The sequence below is a fragment of the Scleropages formosus genome, chromosome 17, assembly GCF_900964775.1.
Source record: "Scleropages formosus chromosome 17, fSclFor1.1, whole genome shotgun sequence".
Taxonomy (NCBI): domain Eukaryota; kingdom Metazoa; phylum Chordata; class Actinopteri; order Osteoglossiformes; family Osteoglossidae; genus Scleropages; species Scleropages formosus.
The window spans coordinates 22,342,956-22,362,280 of NC_041822.1; the positions used below are offsets into that span (position 1 = coordinate 22,342,956).

Genomic DNA, 19,325 nt, shown 5'->3' on the forward strand with positions numbered 1-19,325 from the left:
TTCTTAAAATCTTTAAAAGGAACTACAAATGAAAAAGGACGCATCTAACGAGGAGCACAAAACAACGAGGGGTAAAGCGGAATTCGGGATGTTTGAGAGATCCGCTCACAGTTCAGCGCGCAACTTAACTCGAGAACACGCCATTACTGGCGGGCGGCTCCGTGTCGCGACGCCGAAGCGCCCCTCACAGCGCCATCGGGCTCTTCGGGCCTAATCAGCCCCAGAAGGAGCGCCAGGGTGGGGGGGGGGCAATGGGTATCGACGGCACGTGGAGCTCGCCGTCTCCGTGTGTGACGTCCCACTCGAGCTGTCTCCTCTCCGCTCGCCGGCCACCGACCCCCCCAAGGGCCCCCCTTACAGGCCGTTCCCCGCAGGCCGCTTGACAGCCCGCCGGTTTGATCCGATCGGCAGCGTCCGCGCTCTTTATCCGCGACCCTGACCGACAGCGCCGAACAAGTAAACAGCGGCGTTATTCTGGATGAATTCCCTGCGCACGTCAAACGTTTATCCCGGCACTGCGACCGCGCAAGCAGGAGGCCCGAAATAATCCCTTCTCCTTTCCCCCCCATTTCCTCCTGGGTTGTTTCTCTCTGTTTCTCCATCGCTGCGTGTCATGTCTTGTTAGCGAAGCGGGATTACAAGTGCGTGTGTGCAGCGTAACGGGAACGGGCGTCTAAAATCTGATGTTTGGGTGAGTCCACGCTCTGGACGCTTAAATATCTCTCTTTTTTCCTCATTCTGGATTCCCCGTGTGCTCCTTGTTGTCCTCCAGTGATGCAGGCTCTATATTTTTATGCTCGCATTAGTGAAAGAGTTGAGTTCACGCAGACTGTAGAATGCGGTACAGCACTGTAAGGGGGCCACTAGGTGGGGTAACGGTTAGTGCCGCTCCATTCCATCTGATTAACAGAGGTTCCAGTCACACCTGCTGTTGTACACTTGACCAAGGTACTTACCCTGAACTGCTCCAGTAAAAAACTACCCTGCTCTGTAAGTACGTTTGCAGAAAAGTGCTGACTGAACAAATCAATGTTTCTGAAAACAAGGACCCCTGGACTCACATATGAAGGGTATGACTGAGAATAGCTGGATGTGCACCTGCGGTACGGGTTTTTCTTACTGAAATACCGCATTTGATTTTTTTTTTTACCTTTGTAAAAACCTGCGTTCAAGGTGTACCCCCCCAAGCCTTGGACGCAGTAATTCCGGGATAGGATCCGCACTGCCGGGACCCTGTTCAGGACAAGCGGTTAATAAAAATGGATAGATGAAGGTGGGTAAAAAAAAGTGTATCAAGCATCAGCTGTATAGTTTTGAAATACAAATGAGTGGGTACTGAGACAGAACCATAGCTCCAACTAGAGTAAAATGTGGCAGTGTGATCATTTTATTGCTTGCAAAGTCTTTATTTTGGAGTCTTCGTGATTCCGCCGTCCAACTTGGTTCAACTTCCACTTGATTTTTTCCCGCCCTTGAGAAATAACGGTTATTTCACAGTATGAATTTGGCCCGTTATGTGGGGAAATCTGCAAGTTATTTTTTTGCTTGCGCTAGGCTTTGCGTGACGAACACTCCAGAGCCGCGGGGCGAAGGACGTGCGGAGCTGGATGTGCGTGAAGGGGAATGTTTAAGAAGTAAAAAAAGCTTCAGGTGCGAACGGCAATAAATGTATTTAATTTGCGGCACTTGCAAGACCACATCTTCGCAGTGTAACCCAACCATCCCTGGAGGTCTACTGGAAATGCAGGAATGCGGTTTGACGGCGGTGTGGTGTGGACGAGGTGGGGCCCTTAGGGGACGGTTCCGGCGTCTTCTCTCTCAGGCAACTTTACACCATGAAGCCTCAGAAGTGTCAACACTGCAGCGCCCCTCCAGAAAACACCCCACACACCTCCTTTATCAATCCCATATGTGGGTCCTCCAAAGCTGCAGGGCTGCAGCCAGGGAACTAGAGCCCATGGCCAGCCCCTATTATGCCACCGTAGTGCTCACTGTTCACCGCTGGGGTTCCACAGTGTCTCTGGCACTGCCATGTATCTTACAATAGAATGTTATACTCTATACATAACATTTATGTATTAACACTGATTTACACATTTATACAGCTGACAATTTTCAGTGTAGTTCTTTAGAATAAGTACCTTGCACAAGGGTACAACAGTAGGAAGTGGTATTTGTACAGTCTGTGTCCAAAAGGGAGCACATCTAATCACGATACTGTACACACACACACACACACACACACACATATATAGATGCTGTACATATGTTTCTTTTGGAAGGAGAAAACATGTGAAGTAACCTTACATATTAATTGGAAAAGTGTAAATGTGTAAAGCAATTAAAAAAAAAAAAAAAATCACAAAATAGTCTAATGGAGAATTTCCCCCTTCAGACACGTGACCCACAGGCAGAAGCAAACATGCTCTCAGTGTCATGTTCACCTTGTCAACACAACAGTGATTTTTTTTTTTTTTTTTGCTGAAAACGAATCCAGGATTAAGTTATAAAAATAAGCTGAAGGTGAATAATGAAGGGAAGGAAGTCCCTTTAAGCTTTATGACATTCCTGTGCCGGACGGCTTCTGGCTTTATAGGCCGAGGGGCTTCTGATGTTATACAGTGATGCAGAGATCCCTGCTTTAATTACCTGTTACGGCCGTAAAAGGCACACAACACCTGAGTGCTGCAAAGCAGCAAACTCCCAGGCCGGAATCCCGTTAGCTGCTCTACGCTGCCAGTAAAATGTCTGGGAACACAAGGCTCTGACTGTCAGCCCAGCCAGCCCAGTGCGGTCATAAACGGCCTCATTTCTGGAGGAGCTCCGAAGATAACTGGCAACATTTCTTCTCTGGACCTGAACAGGAGGTTGCAGAATGGATATAGATCTAGACTTGACACAGGAGGGTTTGTGGTCCAAATCCCAGGAAGGGCACCACAGTTAAATCCTTATTTCATTTTAATCAGTATCATGGACCGGTAAAGTGATAAAGTATAAAATTACAAGCTCTGGCTAAAATGAATCTAGAAGGAAATCTGTGTCATCAGTCATCTTGTGGTGCTGAGACTCCTTGAATTGTCCTGATTGGTTGTGTGTTGAGACCCAAGGGTGTTACCAAATGACATCTGCTTGACCCTCCAATGAGTTAAAAAAATACACTTCCAGCTAAAAGGCAAAGGTGAAGCCATAGGATCAAATATAAGCTGGAATTTTTGGAGTTTAAGTGAGGCCTTAGTTATTCATTCTGGCCAAGATATGCATTAGTCCTGTATCTTAGAGGCAAGGCAATTATTCAGAGTCAGCAATGCCAGAGTCAAGGCAATGCTTCAGTCATCCATCCCAGACTAAAGGCAATTCCATACTCTTTCTTCTCACACAAAACCACCAAGCTTCTCATCCCCAAGACAAGGCGATGCCTTTACCGTCCATCCTAGAGTCAAAGCAAAGCCTTAGTGATCCGTCCTTGAGTCAAAGCAAGTCCTTTGTCATCCAGCCCATGTCAAGGCAATTGCATACTTTCTTCTCATACAAAAGCATGAAGCTTCTCATCCCCAAGACACGGCAATCCCTTTACCGTCCATCCTAGAGTCAAAGCAAAGTCATCCATGACAAGTCAATGCTTTAGTCATCCTTCACAGACAATACTATCGATTATCCCATCCCAGAGTCAAGACAATGTCGCAGAAGTGCCCACCCAGCAACGCCAATGCGCAAAGCTTTTTATGCAGGACGCTCATACAACAGCAAGTCATTATTGTCCACAGGGGTTGAGGGAGGAGGGTATTTTCAATGCACAGGGGGAAATGGCAGGATCAGCCCCTTGAGACGCTGATGTATAAATGTCAAATGCTTCCTTTCCCTGAAAACCCGGTGTAGTAGAACAAGCGGGTAGATGTCTGTGGGAGGGGGTGCATGAACACTCGATCACGGTAACAATTAGACTTCAAACGGCACTGGTAGAACACGTAGCATCTCATCGCAGGTAAGACTGAAGAGCCTCGGCTCACGGTCCCACAGGAGCGTGCACCTTTTCAAGCAACACAAAGAGAGCCAATTCGCTCCAATCAGCCGCTTCCTCTTGGCCCCCCCACCACTCAGTGGAGGTCGCCAGCCCCGGCGACATCAAAGAGCGCCAGCCCAGGCAATGAGGGGGCACCAACGTACCCTAGGAGCCATTTCAGTCACAGTAATCAAATCTAAACTAATTCAAAAAGACAAAAAAAAACACAATATGGCATAATTCCACCACCGCTGCCCCCTCCTGCCTCCGCGAGGCCACTGTTTGGCAGCCCAGTGTGGGACTGATGAAAGAGGAGAGCTGGTGGCTCCTGCTTCCAAACACTTAGCACCTTTTCAGAGGCTTTGATCTCATAATTAAGAGGCTACTCGAGGAGCAGGTGGCACCAACATGCGCCCAAACCGCCAGCGTCCACGTTCACGTTCACACGGAAACCCCCGGGCCGTGGCGCACGCTGGCGGCGAAAGGGATGCCAGACGGAAGGATCAGATCACACGACTGTAGAAAGATGGGGGGAAAAAAAAAAAAACGAGTAACTGTGGAACAGCGGAGGATAAATAACGATGGAGTCATCTGTAGATAATTTAGTGGAGATGAAAGTCTTAATGGATTTTGAAAGGAGTCTGGTGGGAACTGTTGACTGTCGAGTACTAAGCTAAACAAGCTCTTAAAGCCTGGTGGAAGGAGAAAGCACGGTGGCCAAAAGAATACCCAAAATGGCGGGGAAATTGTGAAGCACTTTGTCCATTATGTGTTGAATGAGAGACGACCAATGTGGTGCAAGCACGTGCAAATGGTGTGTGTTGGGTGTGTGTCTGACTGTCATCTGTACATGCAGCAAGCTGTCAAAGTTCAAGGCCTCAGCGCAAACCTTGAGTCCTGGGATACTAGGTGGTGGAGGGAATCAATGTGAATAATGTTCATGGCAACATTTGTGAGAATCTGAAGGTCACAGAATGATGCCTACATGGAGTCATACAGGTCCTTCCTTTGAGGTGAGTTGCTCCCGGAAATTACTACAGTTTCTGACAGGGCAAAGGTTACTAGCAGGTCCTGGAAGTTCTTCAAAATCAATGTAAAGTCTTTTCTATATGGTGAGTGTGCAATTCCAGAATCTCTGGAACTCCTAGTTGAACATCCCATTGTGCCAGAGGTTCTTTATTGATTTGAATGGATGGATGGATGGATGGACGGACGGACGGACGGACGGACGGACTTCAAATCCTTTGAAGACCAGGCTTAACATTTCAGGCAGGTGGTTCACAGGTGTCCTGACACAACAATCTGTGACCACTGACTTCTGCCAACAGTCAAGTTCTCCACCTCACCGGTTTACATGGGGTCACTCAACAGCTCCAACCTCATATAAATGTCAAACTACAGCAAAGCAAAAGCCGAAACCTCTCCCCGGTTTCTGAAATTTTTTCTAGTCTACCAAACTTCTCAGGTCTTTCCAGAGTAAGGGGGGACAATTTTGGAACTCTGTGTTTTAGCAGCCTGACAGGTGAAAACTTGTGTGTCAATACTGGTGAAAAGAATGCAAGGTGCTACCAAACTATATGAAGTCCATTAGTTCTAAAGGAGTTCTGAAGGTTACATTTCAGCTGATAAGTAAAATTCTATGAGGAATTATACTTAACATTGTATTGAAGCCAAACTTTATCATACATAATAATGTCTTTATTGACTGCAAGTTGAACAAAGGACCATGATGGAAGTGCAAATATATCGCTATTGTTAGTCCGGTGGTTGTTCTTCTGTGTGTCCTGGCTTGCGTATGTGGTTTAGTTAATCGGTTCGGTCCAATCAGTCTGTCGAATGCTCTCGTACCTTTGAGGGGGGTAACCAGCTGGAATAGCTCTGGTCAGTGGTCATGTCGTATAAATGTGCTGGACTGTATAAAGTGTCGGTTAACCAGCGGAATCCATTCATTTGGATTTTGGATCACATCTTAGAGGAAACCATCTGTTCCGTTTGCGGCGAGAAATTATTTGCAATAAATGAGACCCGCAGGCAGATGAGGAACTAATCTTACCACAGTCATTAATGGTTTTGTCGAGACCGGAGACTTTATAGTTGGTTTATGGCGAATTCACCAAGAGGGGACGTAAGGCCGAACGCACAAATATGGACCTCCAGTGGAGCCTCCCTTCAAGATACACCAACCACCCAGCGCCACCAGCTGGCCCTCGCGTCGCAGCTGGGGGGACCTGTCCTGAGTCACCTCATTCCTGGAAATATGTTAGCGTGCGAGAGGTTTACAACCACAACACACCACCTATCCACCGAGCCGGACGGGAGGAAGAAGAAAAAACAGTCCCCGGGAGATCGATGAGTCAATGTGATTCTGATTAAGACTTCCATTACGCTCCATTATTCTGTCGAGGAGAGCGGGGGCATCGGTGGAACACGATCCTAGCGCTGGCCTTTGAAGCAGGTTTATGGGCGACGGCGGCGAGATGCGTCGCGCATTGACAAACGAGGTGATGAGGGGGCAACAGGAAAGAGGCGCGTCGCCAAACAGGCTACCGGGCCTCCAGCAGGAACTCCTCGCCGTAAATCAGGGATCCGGCCTTTTGCCTCCAAATGCGAGATTATCCCATCGCAGTGGAGGATTTCTGCTTCTTCAGATGTGAACTGAGCAGCTGCAAAGATATGCATGTTTTTTTTATCTTATTTTTTTTTGGGGGTGGTTGGGGGGCTGGTGGGAAAGATAAGTAATAAAGATGAGCACCATAATGCATCATAGACTTCCAAGTTGTACACGTGGCCTAAATCTGATCCAGACATGCATGTATGCCCTCACCGTGATTTTGCTGTATTTATCTCTTGTGATTAAATAAATAACTAAAAAAAAAATAAATAAATAAATAAATAAATAAATAAAGCAAAACACGCACATAGATTCCTCACTGCCTATCTCTTTGTCAGGGGGTTGTATGGAAGAGGCCTCCCTCTGCCTATCGACGGACGCCTGTACCCAACCCATCTTGACTCTGGCTTTTTGTCGGGACGTGGTACGGTCGAGACCTCCCTCAGCCTAATGACGCGCGCCTGTTCCCACACATCTCGACTCCAGCTCTTTAAGAGCGGGTGCAAACTTTCAGGGAGGGGGGATTAATGGCCTGCCGGCGGAGCGGATAAAAGCCTATTGAAGGACGCACGTGTGACTCGGGTGCATTAGGCGTCGGCCGGCCATTCACAGCCCTCTCCGGAGCACTCGGGGGCCAGGGATCGAAAAGCAGCACTCCGGGGAACGGAGGAGAGCCGCTCCTTTAACACGGACAAGAACACAAGGCGCAGACATGTTCATTAGCCAGAGAAGAGGAGAGCCGTAGAGGTGTGCAATTACTGCACAGTCTACGTGTGCGTGTGTGTGTGTGTGTCTGTGTGTGTGTGTGTGTGCTCGTACACACATGTGTCAGCATATGACTACCAGTGTTTATTGATAACTGTGTGAACAGATAGATAGATAGATAGATAGATTATTTTTGAATAGCCTTGCTGGGATTATCTATCTACCCAGTACCAGAGGTATACTGGGACTGACAGTTAGGTTTCACAAACTGAGTTGTTTGAGTCATCTGCCATGGTCTTTTGGACTGTGATCATTTGGACCATGGTTTTGCACCAAGTTTGGCTCCCGTTGCCATGACGTCTGCAACATGGAGGATAAGGATGAACCTCGTAGCCTCTGACACCCACCTCAGTGAATCCTGACAACCCGGCACCACAGTACACTCTCATTACAGTCCGGCCCCTAAAAGGACCCAGGGATGCAGGACCAGCCATCCGCCCATCTTCGGCAAGGCATGGTGAGACGGTGAGCCCTAGGGTCTTGGAGACTGGGAAGGTGGTGGGTGCTTCGTAGTTCTTCAGCTCCATCAAAAGTGAACTTTATTACCTCTGCTGACGGTCAACTCAGTGAAACCCTCTGCAAAGGACTACCACTTAGGCCCTTCACTACAGGAAGCCACAGCACCAGTAATAGACCTTGAGTTCATTTGCCGGAAACCAGTTTTTGACCACGTCGTGCTCTCAGTTAACCAGTTTGAATGGGAAATGAGCTGATATCTCTTCCCAGCTCTTCCACAGCAACTCCCAGACAAATAAGACATGTACAAGTTATTGAGAAGGTTGCATGGTGTACTCAAACTTTTGACCGGTCTTTTGTCAAAATGCTTCCTTTCCCTGAAAGGAAATGCAAAGAGCAGGAGAAACATCTGCAACCTCTCCGTATCCGTGACAACAGAGCTCACAGATTTCCTCCAGTATCACACTACTGCACACGTACCATTGCACTCATACACTGCTGCTGTTAACCACTTGTCCAAGTCAGGGTCACAGTGGGCCAGAGCCTGTATATACTGTATATGTGTGTGTGTATTTCACCTGCTCTTGGTGAAATCCCCATTTACAGAATTCATAGCGTGAGCCCTGGTCTCTTGTACGTGACTTGGAGGAATTTATTATTGCTCCGCTACTCTTTATTCAGGATGACACGTACCTTATACTGTACATGGCGCCTGTTTCTCGCTGTCAACCAGGCGCAACTTTCACACCCGCAACACACTGTGATCCCCGACAGTGTTACTGGAGGACACGTGTCCATTACACTCCATACTTAGAGAGGTTAAATGTGACGTGATTTTCGCTGTCAGTTCTCATTGCAGCCGAATTCGCAAGGGAGGCGGCGGAAGAGCATCTGAGCCCTCCGACAGGACACACACGTGCACCGCTCCGGCTGTTATGTATTACCTGTACAGGTGGTGTCTAGAGGCTCAGCTTGTCAGCTGCATGCTGAGACACCTTCTCTTCATAAGGGGTCTTACCGAGGTGGACCCATCCAGTCTCTTCCCGTGTGTGACTCAACTGAACCTCCTTCAGAACACCTGATCCATAAGGTCTAGTTACAATTACACTTCATTCATCCGACACTTTTGTCCAAAGCGACTTGCAGTACTTTTCTTGTTCATACAGCTGGCTTTTGTCTTCTGTCCTGAAGGTTGTTGGTTCACTTTCAGCTAATCATCTGGGTTAAGGAGATTATCATGGGTTGATGCATCAAGGAGAGCCTGTGGAATAAATGGGAGAGTCACTGCATACACACACACACTGGCCGAAACCACTTGTCCCTAGTAGGGTCGCGGCAAACCGGAGCCTAACCCAGCAACACAGTGCGTAAGGCTGGAGGGGGAGGGGACACACCCAGGATGGGATGCCAGTCTGTTGCACGACACCCAAAGCAGGACTCAAACCGCAGACCCACCAGAGAGCAGGGGCGAACTAAAGCTGCTGTGCCACTGTGCCTCCAGTCACTATATAGTCAATGCCATTGTCATGCAAGTAGAGATTCATGGGTTCAAACCCCTCCTTTTCTCATAGTACTCTTGGGCAAAGTGCTTTGCGCTATATGGATACCGTTGAAATGTCTAAACAGACACACAGACACACACACACACTTTCAGAACCGCTTGTCCCAGACAGGGTCACGGGGAACCGGAGCCTACCCGGTAACACAGGGCGTAAGGCCAGAGGGGGAAGGGGACACACCCAGGACGGGACGCCAGTCTGCCGCAAGGCACCCCAAGCGGGATTCGAACCCCAGACCCACTGGAGAGCAAGACTGTGGTCCAACCCACTGCGCCACCGCACCCCCCGACGTCTAAACAGACAAATCAGTTTAAGTGCTTTTTGTAAAGAAGTTACATTGTACATCAGTTCAACAGCTTTTAATACACACACTTTCTGAACCGCTTGTCCCATGCAGGGTCGCGGGGAACCGGAGCCTACCCGGCAACACAGAGCGTAAGGCTAGAGGGGGAGGGGACACACCCAGGGCGGGACACCAGTCCGTCGCAAGGCACCCCAAGCGAGACTCGAACTCCAGACCCACTAGAGAGCAGGATCTGGTCCAACCCACTGCGCCACCGCGCCCCCCACGAGCTTTTAATAATTGATCAATAATGAGGACAGCCCTTTAATAATAAAGTGAGGGTTTAGAATTACTCGCCTTTGTAACTGAGTAAATAATTATAATAGTGTACATAAAAAGACCCGATCCTGTATGTTGGAGAAAAATGTCAGCCAAATAAAATAATAACATTAATTAAAATAAAGTTGGCAATCTAACAGTGTACATTGATTCTGACAAAGCCATCAGACAAATAATGGTTAGTAATCTCGTGTAGATGAAGAATCCGCACTGATTTGTTGATGTAACTGAAACAAATGGTAATTTTTACATGGATCCGTTCAGTCACATTTAGTTGAAACGACCAGAGGAGGCTATGCCTCTGCGACATCGTGAAATCAGACGCAGGGAGCGAAACCGAGACCTTTCTGGCCCACACACGCGAAGGAGCATCCTTGCGCGGGCGCCTCGCCCTCTCCCGAGCTCATATGAAATTCAATTAAAACGCGACACAAAGGGAGCGTAAACACGGCAACAACAGGATCAAAGGTTCGAGGCCCGGCTAAAGAGGATATCGAGAAAATAAATAATTGATTAGGCGCGTGCGTGTTCCGTCCTGTTTATGCACTAATTTATTTGTGAGGAACTCACGAGAGCGTGAAGATAATGAAACGTCCGCGGCCGAGGCTAAGCCGGGCCCGGATTCCTGCATATCAAAAGTGCGGCTAATCAAAAGTGCGGGAGAACTGGAAGGCGGTGCCGGGCATCCGAATGTCTCCAGGAAGCGCGTGGACGACCCTGTATTTAAATGTCCCAAATAGCATCGTATACCAAACGGCAAATAAATGAAATAAAATAAAATAAAACGAAATGAAATAAACGAAGGAAAATGTAATTGGATGCCTGCGCCCGGACACCCCTAATTAACACCAGGCCGGCGATGGAGCCTCGAGATAAAATCTGCTGTTTGGACAGAAATGACCAGAAACATATTGTCCCATTTATAGAAATGTATGGTAATGGCAGCTAGCAGCTCCTTAAGTGTAATGAAGGCTCGTAAAAAAAAAAAAAAGAAAAAAAAGAAAGGAAAAAAAACCTGGCGAAATCATTCATTCATAAAATCACAATGTGTGACTATCACTCTAATTAAAGACCACGTCGCTCTCAATTAATCCGCTGCTTTTCTTTCCCCCTCTTATTTCTTAATTAGTGTATCTATGGTAATTAGGGCTTTCGTGACGGGGAGTTTTTAAGGCATTAGCCGGCCTGCGCAGCGGGAGGAATTAGGTCCACGCAGCCCTCTGTAACGTGAGCTAGCGGCGGGAGGGGAGGGGTGCGACGGAATAAGTGTGGTGTCGTGTGTTGTATTGGAGCACGTTTTAATGCCTTCTGCATTTCCCGTCCGGCCGCGGACGCCGTCCTCCTTCCTGTTCCGCCGAGGTGTTGCCTTTTGTCCTCACCTCCTCTGACGGCAGCGGGGTCCGGGCCTCGGAGCCCATTACGGACCGGCGGCGCGCCTCCGACCCCCGCCTCCGAGCCGGCGCCCGCTCACGGCCCCGGCGCGACATCGCTGCCAGCACCTGAGGAGAGGCGGGCGGCCCCGCGCCACGTGTTAATTACACATGCAAAGCCTATTATGCCCGGCGCAGACACCTGCTGGCAGGGAAAATGAAGCGGGCGCGCTCGGACGCCTAGCCGCGCCGCACCGAGGCCTCATTGAGGTTCGAGATAACAGCTTTCTGATTGCATTTCCATGTAGCCCCCGCACTGGAAATGTACTTAACATTTAAATCATCCGCCGGGGAGCCGACCTCCTTCAAATTTAAATGTTTCAGGCTCCCGGCACTTCTATTAAGACCCCGGGCACCTCCCCCCGACACCCCAACACCCCCCACCCCACCCCACCCCACCCCACCCCACATGCTGCCTGGTGCCCGATGGCCAGGCAAGACTGTTAGCTCAAGGTGTGAGTGGTGGGCGACTGTGACCAAACGGTGGGATCAGGGTCGCGACTCGTCCGCCGAACCCCCACACCCACCCACCCCCCGCAACCTGGCATGTCAACCTGAGACAAAATCACCACCATCCCGACATTCAATTACTTCACCTCATAAACTGGTTTATAGGATCTCCAAGACCTGCTCGTAATGAAATTATGTTTCGGTGTAAACAGGCAGAAAACCATGATAAAACACGGGTGCATGAGGAGTAGTTATATCACGGTTTTCTGCATACTTTTGCATAAATCCTGAGCCGGAGCAGGTGATAGAAACTCCATAAATATTTAAGTAATCAAAAATTAATTCTTCATCACACACAAGCATATAACAATGTGTTTGTTATGAACACACCATTGTTAGAGCATTCGCAACGGAACTAAAGAAGAGTAAAAGAGGAAAACTATTAATATGCTTTTAAGCCCTCATCATGAGGTTGTTAGAGCTTCACCTATTATTATTATCACTTATGCACTCAGCTGACACTTACATTTATTTAGCAGACACTTTTTGGCCAAAGCAACTTCCAATGAACTCTATGTAGTGTTATCAGCCAACACCTTGTTCACCACAGTGACTTACCCTGCTAGATACACTACTTACACTGGGTCACTCATCCATACATCAGCGGAACACACACACTCTCTCTCTGTCACTCACACACTATGGGGGAACATAAACAGCACATCTTTGAACTGTGGGAAGAAACCAGAGCACCCAGAGGAAAGCTATGCAGACACAGGGAGAACATGCAAACTCCACACAGACTGAGCAGGGATCAAACCCACATCCTCTCACACCACCCAGGCACTGTGAGACAGCAGCACTACTGGAAATGTACTTTAAGGTAAGTACTACGTCAATGGGCATTACAGGACGACCTTACCTGGGACTTGAACAGGCAACCTTCTGTCAGTTAAAACAGTGTGGGGGTCTTCCAAATATCAGCTGATACAGAAAGAGTAGGTGCAACTGTGGTTCGATCCAAAACCTTGCAGTCACCGTCGATGGGTTTGGATCCCCTTGTACCCTTGATTAAGGGGTTTGCTTTGAATCACAATAATTCAAAATTATGTATAAAAGGGAAAGTTGAAAACATAAATCTGTATCATTGGCCTCTAGTGAGCTGCAGAATTGCTGGTAAATTGTTTTGCCGCAACTGCAGCTGACACATTTGAGACTTAATCTAAGGTCGGTGTGAGTGTGCGGTTTGTTAATACTAAATCAACGGGATCTACGGCACGTGTCGAACGTCTGACCGCTGAGAACCAAACTTTGAAGAATTTAATAGGAGCGCCGAGGTGGGACGGCGAGCACCCCGTGTCTCCGTGTGTGTCGTTACCTCCCGTGGGGGGGCAGGGATGGGGGGGGCAAGGTACGGGTCAGACACTTGAGTAAACAAGTCCGGGACTACAGAGACCGCGACGAGAGAGGCCTTCGGCGGTGCGCGGTAATAGAGCGGCAGGGCTGCGCAAATCCCAGCGGCCACCTCAGGAACTTCCCTGGGACGTTGTTAACCTGGCGGTGGGCTTCCAGCGAAATGGCATTGTTTCTCCCACCAATTTTCTGCCATCGCTTTGATGCGAAAGAAGGCCTGAAACCAGCGCCGCCAATTTTCTACCTTTCTTGTTTCCAGCGATTACGTGCCAATTTTATGGCATTCAGCCCCGGGGGCAAGGTGGGGGACTGGTGTGATTCGCAGGGCTTCTACTGCATCAAGTAGGCTGGTTTGTCAATCACAGTCCTCCCAAAAAAGAAAAATAATAACACGAGAAGCGAAGGGACAGGAGTGTTTCTTCATTTTTCTTATGCTTCCATGTGTGCCATGGTAACATCTGTAGCGGCATCAACACGTGCAGCTTGAAAACAAACTAATAATAATAATAACAATAATAATAATCTGTGTATATATGATTTTTTTCATCATTCCTCTTAGCCAAATATTTCAACTGGTTCTACATGAACCCAGATCTCAAGAAAAGACCAAGGAAATTAATTCAAGAATTTTGCTTAGGTTTTGTGCATATTCCCATCAGTTCCATCTTCTCAAGTTTGGTTACGTTTGATTGGCCTGGGATGATAATAATAATAATAATAATAATAAGAAGAAGAAGAATGCTTTTATTTAGCTAATCCTCTATATACAGCTATTTACCCTTTTATACAGCTAAGTGTTTCTTTTACTGTATTAATTCAGGGTAAATATATCTTTGCTAAAGGGTACTATAGCAGGAGTGTGGATTCAGACCTGGTCCTGCAATGGCAAGGTGGCTGCACTAAGTTCTAAGTCACTTATGACCCCTTGATTTAGAAGCAATCGTTAAAAGTAGAAAAAAAAAAAACGAAAATTATGAAACTGGAATGTGAGACGTCCTTAGAAATAAAATTTGACTCTACGCTGCGGACGTTTCCTGCTCGCTCAAAACCCGTTATTTTTCGTTTACCGTGCAGACAGCGCAACTAAAATGACCCAAATTGGAGAAATAAGAAGTCATGTTGTGCAGCTGGTGTGTGTGAGTGTGTGTGTGTGTGTGTACGCGTACGCGTAAGGACGTGTGCTTTCATAGCTCATTAAACGGCTCACGGTGCATTAATGAAGCGGCCCTGTCACGCACCGCTCAGACGCGTTCCACTCTCAACGCGTTTGCACCGCGTTCGCGTTTCGGGCCCAGTTTGCAGCTCCGACATGACGGATAATGAGCGTTTAACCGGCGCCGAGCAGCCATTGAGAAATTGGAATTGTGTTCCGCTAACGGGGGAAACAAGCCCTGATCAAAACTCGGCACCGACATCCTCCACAGAAGCCCGTTCGCTTGTGACGCTTTTTTGTTCGTTATATTGTGTTCGGCGCTTTGCGGGATCATGTACCGCTCAGAAGACCGCGGTACTTCACCATTTATCCGAACGTCGTTTTCCGCCGCCGTCCTTCCAACACGGCACGCGTCACACATCGTTATTTCAATACCTGCCCTGTTTGTGTGTGTCTGCTGGAAAACATCTCTGAACCCAACGAGCCTTTGCGATTAAGCAAATAATGACAAACGGTCGAGTAGCATGTTCAACTTATATGTGCAGAAAACTGTAAATAATTATATCCGTGTTAAAAAAACCCAATATCACCTAATATTGATTCTTTTGTGAAAGAGCAACGATGACCGTTGATCAGGTCTACATGACCGTTCTTGATGTGGTTAAAGGCTGTTGAGTTGACCTCCGCTCTTCTTGACCCCATAAACAGAGTCGTTCCAGAACGTTCTCTTCTCCATATTTCTTGTTGAGTTTACTTATTCACATGTATTTATTTAGCAGACGCTTTTCTCCAAAGTGACTTCCGATGAACTCTATGTAGTGTTAACAGCCCACACACCTTATTCACCGTGGTGACTTACACTGCTAGATACACTACTTACACTGGGTCACTCATCCATACATCAGTGGAACACACACACTCTCTCTGTCACTCACACACTATGGGTGAACCTGACCAGCATGCCTTTGCACTGTGGGAGGAAACAAGAGCACGCGGAAGAAACCTATGCAGACACTGGGAGATCATGCAAACTCCACAGAGACTGAGCAGGGATCAAACCCCTGTTCTCTCACACCACCCAGGCACTGTGAGAGGATGTGGGTTTGATTCCTGCTCAGTCTCTGTGGAGTTTGCACTGTGCCGCCCAATAATAACCAAAATTTGAACAGTAGGGTATTTCGCACGATGTCAATTCAGGGTCCATACTCTTTTCAAGTGAACTGTGGGATATTTAATGAGAAACTTAAGGTTTTAAGAGGAATGCATTAAGGTCACTACTCTTCCACCCAAAAGGACGTGCTCCAGGTGAGGCTTGAACTCACAACCTCGGCATCGCTCCGCTGAATACTGCTGTATAAGTACCACGCGCTAACCCATTGCGCCACTGGAGCCTTAGAGGGTGCAGTTCTTTGGCTTTTTCACCGTCAAGTTGGCTGTACGCATACCATTCCTCCAGAGGGTTCAATCCTCAACTTGGGTCATTACTGGCAAAAGGGGGGTGTATCCATAACTACTGTGGTTGAGAACCTTTGTCTGGCCAAAGGTTGGAAAAAGGACAAGCAACATCCAGACAGAGGGATGCTTTTCGTATGGCGCCTGGAGATTGGGGGGGTTGACGGTTCACGTTTGTGCACGTTTTGCCCCCCGGTTCTCCACCCTCATGAATATTCCGACAGTTTTCTCAGCCCCTTCTACACCCATAAACAAAATGCGGGCAAAGAGGAAATTAATTAAGGGAGCAAGATGATAATCGCAGCCCTATTATCACCGACAACGATAAATTAACGATTGTCACATTTTACAGAAAAAGCTTCAGACACGGAGAAACGCAAGAGCTCCTTGGAAAATTAATTTCCGAATCCTAGCAACTGTAGGCGATAGGAAATAGCAAAGTTGAATTTTGAAGTTTTTTGCTGGAGACAAACCAGAGTGTTGGTGTGAAGCGCCGTCGCTCTCCTCCGCACCCCCCGCCCCCCATCCCCCGTGCCCCGTTTCTCCATCGGGTAACAGGGTTGTGATTGGCGCGCCACTGTGAGCTCGGCGGAGGTGAAGCCGGAGCAGGGACGGTGTGGGGGCGGGGTGGGACGGTGGCGGCGAGCGACGGCGACCGGAGCCCGTGTTAGCACCTCCGCGCGCTGCTTGGGAAGCGAGCGGTCCGCGGAGGCCCTCGGTTCGATTAGCGCTGTCTGCACCGAGGCCAAGCTGTTTCTAATGAGACAGGCTGACGAGTCGATGCCCGCGGTGGCGGGAGGCCATGACACTTGAAAATGAGCTCTGCCTGCGTGCCCGCGTGCGCGCTCGCGCGTGCGCGCGTGTGTGTGTGTGTGTGTGTGGCAGGTGGGGCTTTCTCCGTGGCTGCTGTCAGAATATCTCCAAGAAAAGAACTGACAGGTCAGAGGACGCGTCTTAACCACGGATCTCGTTTGGGGGCCTGTTTTGAGTGACACCGACTTGCAGGTTCGGAGTCGAGGTCACACCAAACTTGTCCCCCGCTTTGAGTCGGAACGGGCACCCGGGGGATCGCGGGTAATGGGCTGCAAGGGCATCGACCCCTTCTCTACACTCGCTGTGTTTTGAGCACATTTCCGAGATTAAAATTTCAAAGGCGAGTCCTTCGATTTGTTCCAGCGAGGAAAGAAACCAGATGAAGGAACGTGGGTCAGGTGTTCGGCGGAGCCCAAAAGCACAGGGACCGAGCTGAACTGGTGCCGTGACCCGGACGGCGAATCAAATGAACTCACTCGTGCGGACGCTGAGATCGGTTTTATCGGCATTCGACACGTACGTCATGCGGGAACGAGCGAAGCGCCTTTGACGCGTCACCAAGAAAAAAAATAAAGGTTAAAAAAAAACACAGTGGAGGGATTTTTGAGTGGAATTTACAGGGAAAAATAAAAGCGGTTACATAACGCTGAGAATGATGAGCTGTGTGTCGGTTTGCCTTCACCTGACGGGGTGAGGGACCCTCGTCTCTCCATATCCCCCATGGGTTCGGCAAATGGCCTTTTAAATGTCAAACAGGAGATCCTCACAGCACTGGTACTGCAAGGAAGGGGAGACATCAGAATGGTTGTAGCCAAATGGAGCCAGAGGGATGGAGCCCACGGTTGGATTTATAGCCTGGGCTTGAGGGTCCATCTGTTGTTGGAGATGGGGTGGAGAGCCTCTGTGATCCTGGAGGAGACAGGCCTAGCGGGTGGGCGGCACACACACACACACACACACACACACACACACACACACACACACACGTAGATGCTCCCCTCTAGCATGCAATGCCGCCCCTGTAAAGCCGAGACGCTGCACACACAACTTCATCAGTTTAAAAAAAAACTGTTTTGTGGCATTAAAATCCAACGTATTATGTGATCTTTGCAAGGCTCTGAAAGACAGGTTGCCGCAAATCACCATCTTTCCAAATTTTCCCAATGGAACTCTTTAATCTCACACCGTTAGGAGTTTAATACACCCATCTGAATAGCCTTCGGCCCCCCCCAGCCCCTGACAGACCCGCTTTCAGCATAGGCCCCCCCGACAAAAACGCAGGCTCTCGAGTACAAGGCCGGCAAGTTGTCCAGAAGAAGCCTGTTGCAGATTCCACTTACAGCTCTTCTCCGGGAGCACAAATCGATACGCATTAACAGTTTAAAGTAACTTGGGCGGGGGGCAGCGGGGGGGGGGGGGGGGTGGGCTTTTTAGTTTAATGCACGGAATTTCAATAATCTCGACAAGGATCGCCTATTATTTTTGCTGCAGCCCGGGACCCTGAGATGGACCTGGCACATTGTGCTGAAGGAGAGCCGCCGCCTGAAAGACAGGCAACATCTCTCTCAGCGCTCACTTTAATCTAGGGATGAGCGATGGTGACGGACGAGCGCTCTCCGTTGGACCGGCCAGGGGTGGAAAATCCATAACTACAAAAGGAGGAGAAATAAATACAGCACGTGCTCCCCGCCGCAACGTCGGAAAAACAAATAGCGTTTCCGAGGCGGGTGGGGATGGGTGCCGATCATTGGCTGTATAGAAATCAAATAAATAAAGAAGCGTGGAAAGGCCGTCTGGCTTCGTGGGAACAGAGCGCTGGGGGGGCAGATTTAACCAAATGCGTAATTAGACAAAGCAAATTGGAGGGAAAGCAAAAAGCAGCAGTTTGCGTGAAGTTCTCTGTTTTTGCCATGTGCGAAGGTCCCGTTTCAATGGGTTAGACTATCAAGGGGTGGAACCAGACCCTCTGAGATGTTTGGGGAAGGTGATCTTTCTCCAGCGTGAAGCGACGACGATCTGGGACTTTGGTCTACAATCATAGCGAGATGCATCTTGTTTCATCTACTGCTACAAAACACTACATTCGTTATGTCTCCAAGATGGATAAACATCCAACTAGAAGACATGGGTGAAGGTAGCAGGGACAGAGTAGTTGCGGTCGAACCCAGAAGAACTGCCCAACAGTAGATATTTTGGGGAAGGACATGAAAGTTGTCCCTTCTAGACTGTTTCTTCAAGATCCAGGAGTGGTGTTGAAGAACTTCAAGTCCTGCATGGAACTTGGAAAAGATGGAGAAAGAAAGTGAGGATGAGCAGTAAGCAGTGGCAATGAACACAGCCCGTTCAACACTAGGGGTGTACAGAACATTCTGGAAGAAGTCTTCATGTGAATGTGGAGGCCATGGTAAAAAAAACCAAAAAAACTACCTCTGGCAACACTAGCCTGGGGGCTCCAGGGGCGCAATTGGTTAGCGTGTGGTACTTACACAGCAGTACTTTGCGGAGTAATGTCAAGGTTGTGCGTTCAAACCTCACCTGGAGCATCGCTCTTTTTTTTGGTGTCCTGCATCTTTTCCCAAGCCCGTCAACTTCCAACTGAGG

At 48.5% G+C, this 19,325-nt stretch overlaps 1 non-coding gene across 1 annotated transcript; it reads right to left on the bottom strand.

The window, feature by feature from the left end:
- Positions 1 to 15,756: 15,756 nt before the first annotated feature.
- trnai-uau (transfer RNA isoleucine (anticodon UAU)) lies at positions 15,757 to 15,850 on the bottom strand. Its single transcript has 2 exons — positions 15,813 to 15,850; positions 15,757 to 15,792 (listed from the first exon to the last, which is right to left on the bottom strand). It is a non-coding gene; the product is annotated as a tRNA-Ile (tRNA).
- Between the last annotated feature and the right edge of the window lie 3,475 nt (positions 15,851 to 19,325).